The 6,900-nt window shown below is 42.6% G+C and overlaps 1 pseudogene; it reads left to right on the forward strand.

Annotated features, from left to right (window-relative positions):
• Window positions 1-310: 310 nt before the first annotated feature.
• On the forward strand, window positions 311-659 carry LOC129678007 (V-type proton ATPase subunit F-like; annotated as a pseudogene).
• The last annotated feature ends 6,241 nt before the right edge of the window (window positions 660-6,900 follow it).

Raw genomic sequence — 6,900 nt, forward strand, 5'->3', positions numbered from 1 at the left:
ACACACACACACACACACACACACACACACACACACACACACACACACATACACACACAGGTTCTTTGAAAGTAGCATAAAGACTTTGCCCTAGCTAGTCCAACAATGGCTGTCTCCTGTTAGAAAGACCAAGAATCTGTTGGCTGTTCAGTCCATGAGACTCAATATCTCGTCTGGTTTTCAGTATAAGTTTGAATCTTGAAAGAAGGAGGCTCTAACACCTGCAAAGAAATGCATCAGCATTGGGAAAGATGATCTTCCTCTTCAGAGTCATGTGAAGCAGGCAGGGGACATGACAGGCGCTTGGCAGATGGTGGGCCGGTGTAAATTGATCTTAGTGATTGGGGAGGAGGACACCGTGACTGGCTTCCTGCTGGGCGGCACAGGGGAGCTTAACAAGAAAAAGAACCACCACCCAAACTTCCTGGTGGTGGAGAAAGATACCACCATCAATGAGATGGAAGACTTTCAGGGATGACGTCGGCATCATTCTCATCAACCAGTACATTGCAGAGATGGTTCGGTACTTCCTTGACATCCATCAGCGGTCCATCCCAGCTGTCCTGGAGATCCCGTCCAAGGAGCATCCCTATGAGGCAGCCAAGGACTCCATTCTGCCCAGAGCCACGGGCACATTCACTGTGGAAGACCTGCAGTAGGGCACCTCAGCCTCAGCCCCCTTCTCACTACCAGGCCCCTCCCAGTTTGCATCCGCTCTTAAACTTTCAAGCAGTGTGTCTGTCCCTTCCCTTCCTCTTCACTGAGTGACTCCTAAGCTGTTGTGGTTCTGTGTTCAGGTCCAGGCTGGGTAGGGAAAAAAGCCCAGCCTCTTCTCCCTCCACTACCTCCCCCCTGTGGTGTTACACAGTGTTGTTGTTGATATTAAAGGAATGTCCTTCTCTTAAAAAAAAAAGTCAGGCAAGCAAAAAGCAAAAGCTTTCTTTCTCCATGTCCTTTGACATTTATTTCCATCAGAAGGCTAGGCCCAGATTTAGGGAGGTCTTCCAACCTCAAAGAACGCAATCAAGAACAGTCCCTAGGTATGCCCAGCTGCTTGGGTTTTCGTTAACTCTGGACAGCCAACCAACACAGCATTGTATGTTTGGGGCCCTTTGAAGTTTTCAGACCCAAAACACTGTGAAAAGTGAGGCTCCAGAGGGCATCTGGGATGACCTGACCAAACGTTCAAATTTATATTGTGACTATTTGATACAAAGGGATTATTAGTGTTCAAAATATTAATAGAAGAGAAAAATAGAGTGTGCAAACTGTTAAGAAACAAGGTCAAAGCCTGGAATATTGATTCAAATGGGGACATCATTTGAGTTTTCTCTGCTTCCCTCTAAACCCTTAATTCCTAAATGATAGCTTTCCAAAAACTCTACCCTGGAAAAGTGACAGAGAGAGACACATAGAGAATTATTGACCCATTAAGACAAGAAGGCGGAAAGCTCCAAGCTGTGCAGTTATTTTTTCTGTCTCAGAAAGTCACGATCCTCTGTAATATATACCCTATTGTTTAATTAGCATTTTTTAATAGTCACACTAGTTCTCCATCTAAGAGAAAACTTAGTTCCATAGTCTCCCAATAAGCTGAGGCTAAAATAAAGGTTCCCTTCCTGACAGTATCTGGGTGGACTCCTGGGTCAGTGTGCACATGTGTATGAAATCCTATACGTTGCCTGTAATGATGGCTAGAAAAGCTTGGTGCTGTGATCCAGAGAACACACTCTTAGCTCTTCACCATATATCAGCAGAAAATCTGATGCATATTTTTTTTTTAACAAAAGTGACTTGAATGAATACGATTTACCAACTTATTGACTCATTGTCTTAGTTAGGGTCTCTACTGTGGTGATAGAACAACTTGGGAAGGGAAGGGTCTTTATCTCTTTCTGGCTTGTAGTCTGGTTTCCAGGGAAGTCAGGACAGGAACTCAGGGCAGAAACCTGGAGGCAGGACATGCAGAAGTCGTGGAGGGGTGTTGGTTCCAGGCTTGCTCCTGCTGGCTTGTTCAGTTTGCTTTCTCAAAGTACCCAGGACCACCAGCCCAGGGGTGACACAACCACAGTGAAGTGGGCCCTCCCACGCCAATCCGAAATCAAGAAAATACACTACAGACTGGCCCAAAAGCCAATCTGGAAAGGGACGTTTTCTCAGTCGAGGCTCCTTCTCCCCAAATGACTGTAGCTTCTGGCAAGTTGACATAAAGATAGCCAATGTACTCATTAAGTGCATTGATTTATTCAGGAAGTATCAGTTGTGTGCTTGAAATGTGTAGGACACTAGAATTTGTTCAAACTTAGATCCTCCTCCCAAGAAGCCTACAGTGACATAAGAATACAAACACTGAAAAATTGAAAGGTCAATTGCCCTCTGGCTTATACAAAGGATAGATTCCTTCCAACCAGGAAGACAAAAAAAAAAAAAAAAAAAAAAAAGCAAGCTTCATGTAAAGGGCATTTGACACAGGCCTTGAAGAGGACTCCCAGAGAGACCAATATGGAGGAAGCCACTGGATTGGAGGAAGTCCTGAGCTTCTGTCACATGGGCACAGGATGAGGGTGGGGCATGTGATCTCCAACAGCTAGTTGCCTTTGAACACAACTCCCACTACTTCAGCAAGGGCAGCCCCATCGTGCTCCACTGCACACAAATGCGTCCTGCATGTAAGATAGCCATTTGTAGTGTTTTGTTTACACAGGAAGGTGGTGGCAGCCAGGGACTGCCGAACCAAGAGTTTGAGCCTTTCAAAATCAAGCCACGTATACAAAGGACAAGTGAACACCAACAGTTTTCAGCCTCCAAAGTAAGCCTTCTCTGGGAGAGGAGCCAGCATTCTTGTGTCTTGAAGACAGAAGTAACTGCTTATAGGAGAAAGGGGAGACAGAGACAGAGAGTGTCCATGTGAAGGCAAGATGGAGGAGGGCAAGGACGAAGAGGGAAGGTGGGATGCCATCCAATGTGAGTAAACTATAGGAAGCCCTCACTTAGAGTTCTCTTGGGACAGAAAGACAAGGTTACTGTTTTAAAATTACACTCCCCTGCTCAGATGTAGCCCATAGGCAGCTCAGTCTCCATGTGGGTTTCAGAGTAAGGGGAGCAGGGGCTGTCTCTGTCATGAACTTGGTTGCCTGCTCTTTGATTACCACCCCCTGGTAATATGGCCCGCCAGGCCACTGAGGAAGGAGGATCTGGGCAGCCTTGATGAGACTTGATATGTTAGGGTCAGATAGCAGGGGAGGAGGACTCCCCCTTTCAGTGGACTAGGGGAAAAGGTTGGGGTGAAGAGGAAGGGAGGGTGGGACCTGGAGATAGATGAGGGAGGAGGCTACAGTTGGAATATAAAATGAATAAATTCTAAAATATTCAAATGTAAGCCAATGGGGGAGAGGGGAGAAAGAAAAATAAAATAGACACTGAAAGCAAGAAGCATTACCTATATAGGTTTTCTACTCCATTTTGAAGTGAGAAGATTGGAGTGTACTGGAGAATATTTCAGATGAGCATATTGTTGACAGATTCTGTGATCGTGGACAGGAAACTTGCAATGCTGCTGAGAACCACTGGCTTAACATAACGGAACTTCATTGTTCTGTCATGGCTCTAAAATAAGCTAGCCTTGGTACTGTCTGCCTACCAAAATGCACCGAAGATGTTTTAGATAGTTACGATGACCTGAAATAGCTCTTTGGAAAGAATTATACAAGATATTGCCTCATCTGGGACATCATTTACCAATGTAGCTGTTTATAAGGTCCTTACAGGCCTCCTACAAAAACTCTGAAGAAAATTTGCCTGTAGTCCACCTCACTGATTTAACTCTGAGATATTTCTAAAGAAACATTTCATAAAGGAATTATTATTAATAGAAATGATTAATAATTTAATGTTATATCTCACATTCTTACACTAAATATATAATGTAAAAACACTTATTTATTTTTATTTTATGTGAATAGGTGTTTTGCCTTCATATATATCTGTGCCCCGTGTGTGTGCAGTGCCCTGAGAGGCCAGGAAAAGGAGCCAGATCCCACAAAACTGGAGTTGCAGACATCTTAGCTGCCGCGTGGGTGCTAGGAATCAAAACCTGGTTATCTGAAAAGCCATCAGTTTCTTAACAGTGAGACATCTCTCCAGCCCCTCGTATACACATTTTTAAATTAAATTTATTCTTACAGTCCTGGAGCTATCTACTCTAAGCCATTTTGAACACTAAAACTAAATTAGTGTGCTTCCTTTTAGCCCCATTGAGGAAATAGCATGAGGAAGTAGGATGGGACAGCAAGCTTGCCTGACTCTTTCTGGCCAGGGGCTATACAATTTGCTAACTATGTTGAGCAGGCAAACATAGCAAAGGAACAGCACAGCATGCAGCCCGGGACCTCTTGTGGAGCCTTGTTTGTGGAGCAGTAAAGGACTGACATTTGCACCCTCTGTGAGAACCTCACTACTGAGACCAGATTAAAATAACTAATTGAGGGTAATTCCAATTTCACAGTAGCACAGGTCAGGCTTAGCAGATGAGATGCATTATTTGATAACAGGTACCTTCATTACAGCATTTGGCAGAAGAAATCTTGGCATGACTCAATAGGAGAAAGAAAATTAGTCTGAATAAAATAGTTGTACATACACAGGCCTTAAGTTAAATGAAAACTCTGGCTAGCTCTTCTTTAACTGTGGAGAGAAATAATCTCAAACACAGACATTTAAAAAGAAAAAAAAATTATTGACCAAGAAAAAAAATCTACCTGGAGATTTTTTTTAAGTTCTTGAATCTTAAGGCAAGTGTACAGAATATGTGTAATTAAGGTATGTATAAGAAAGCTGGCTCAGTGGTTAAGAGCACTTCCAGAAGACAGGGTTCAATTCCCAGCACACACATGATCTCTCAGCACATCTGCAGCTTCAGTTCCAAGGGTTCCAACACCCTTTCCTGGCCTCCACAGGCATCAGACATGCATGAACATTTACATGCAGTCAAAACGCACACACACATAAAATAATAACAAAATTGTTTAAAGAGGTGCAAGCACAATGCGTGAAGAAATAGAATAAAGGACTTTAAGATTCTTTTTTTTTAAGAGATCTATTTATTTATTATGTATACCATGTTCTGTCTGCACGTACACCTGTATGCCAGAAGAAGGCACCAGATCTCATCATAGATGGTTGTGAGCCACCATGTCGTTGCTAGGAATTGAACTCAGGACCTCTGGAAGAACAGCCAGTGCTCTTAACCTCTGATCCATCTCTCCAGCCCCAAAGACTCTTTTAGATTTATTTATGTATTTTATGTATATGGGAACTTCATCTGCATGTTTATCTGCAGTTTTATGTCAGAAGACAGCGTCAGACAGTAGTTAGCTGCCACATGGGTGCTGGGAATTGAACTCAGGACCTTTGGAAGACCAGTGAGTGCTCTTAACCGCTAAGCCATCTCTCCGGCCCCAAGATTCTTTTTTATGTTAGCTGAGTGGGAAGGGGCACTTGTATGTGAATGCAAGAGCCCAAGGAGGTCCAGAGGCATCAGAATCCTCAGGAGCTGGAGTTAGGGCAGTCGTGAGGTGTAAGCCACCAGAATACACGCCTAACCACTTAGCCATCTCTCCAGCATGTGGAAAGAGACACTCACAAGAAACTGGCTCAAATGGTGTGATCTGGCAGGAGACCTGGATAGTGGTAGAGGATGAAAGAAATATTTTAAAAACCGACTGGCTAATCTTGAAATGACCGTCTACTGTCTTGAAATGTTTTTAAATTAAAAAATAACATTTTAAGGCATCTGCCAAGTGTTCTTCATATTTGTCTTCTTTATAAATTATTCACTCTGTGCTTGCCCCAATGCAGCTTTGGGGAGTCGCTGTAACAAATAACTGGATAAATAAATTAATTCGTAAACCTGTGAGAAAGCAGCTGAGGGATGGGCCAAGGGTATTTTTAAAAAGTATTTCTTTGCTCTGGCTTTTTCCCCCCTTATCCTTTTTTGTATTCCACATTCTAAACCTCATGGAATCTCTCTGCAGATTTCATAATTTCAGTTTTACCCAACTCATCCACCTTATAATTATGAATATATGGACATAATTAACTGAATCACTTTGAGAGAGAGGAAAAAATGCCCTACTTAAGGCTAATTAGATGAATCATGAATGCCTGGAAGGATGCATTTCAATAAGGTGAAAAACTTCAGATAAAAATTTAATGAAGTTTTCGGTGCATTTGACCACGGAGAGCATTGATAAGCATTCATCCCACAAAGATGATTACATTGTATTGATTTAGGGGAGCGAACGCTAAACACTGCCACTGTTTCCACAGCAGAGCTGATGACACTTACACGTCACATTCATAAAAACCTGCTGCAATAATTGGGCGAATCCCACCATCTGCACACTTGCCTTAAGGAGCACATGAAATGATCAATGGGAAAGCAGGGTCAATCCAGGCAGACTGTGAGTGAAATTAAAATAATAAAATGTCTAAACATTTAACTGCAAATAGGAAATCTTTATCTCCACCCACACCCTATTCTGTAGCATAAAGCTAAGGCACAATTATTCATATACCTCAAGTAATTTGCAGGCTCCATACAAAATCTCATTTAAAATAAGAAATTGCTATTTCTGCACATTTATCCTACCAAATGCCAGCTAATTGCTGCAATGGCCATTATAAAGAATAATTTTCGCTTAGTGGAAAAAAAAAAGGAATGAAGAGAACATTTTCTGGTTTTGTTCCACGGCGAAGGCTCTATTCAGCGCGCACTGAATGCACAGCGTTTCGCTCTGCGTTTATTATGCTGGGAGGTCAAGTATTAGCCAGCATCTTGTATTACGCTGTGCATGCTAAGTATTTCACTTCACAAATTGACCCTCCGGTGTACTCACTACA

Source organism: Psammomys obesus, unplaced genomic scaffold, assembly GCF_907164565.1.
Source record: "Psammomys obesus unplaced genomic scaffold, mPsaObe1.curated_primary_1811, whole genome shotgun sequence".
NCBI classification, from domain to species: domain Eukaryota; kingdom Metazoa; phylum Chordata; class Mammalia; order Rodentia; family Muridae; genus Psammomys; species Psammomys obesus.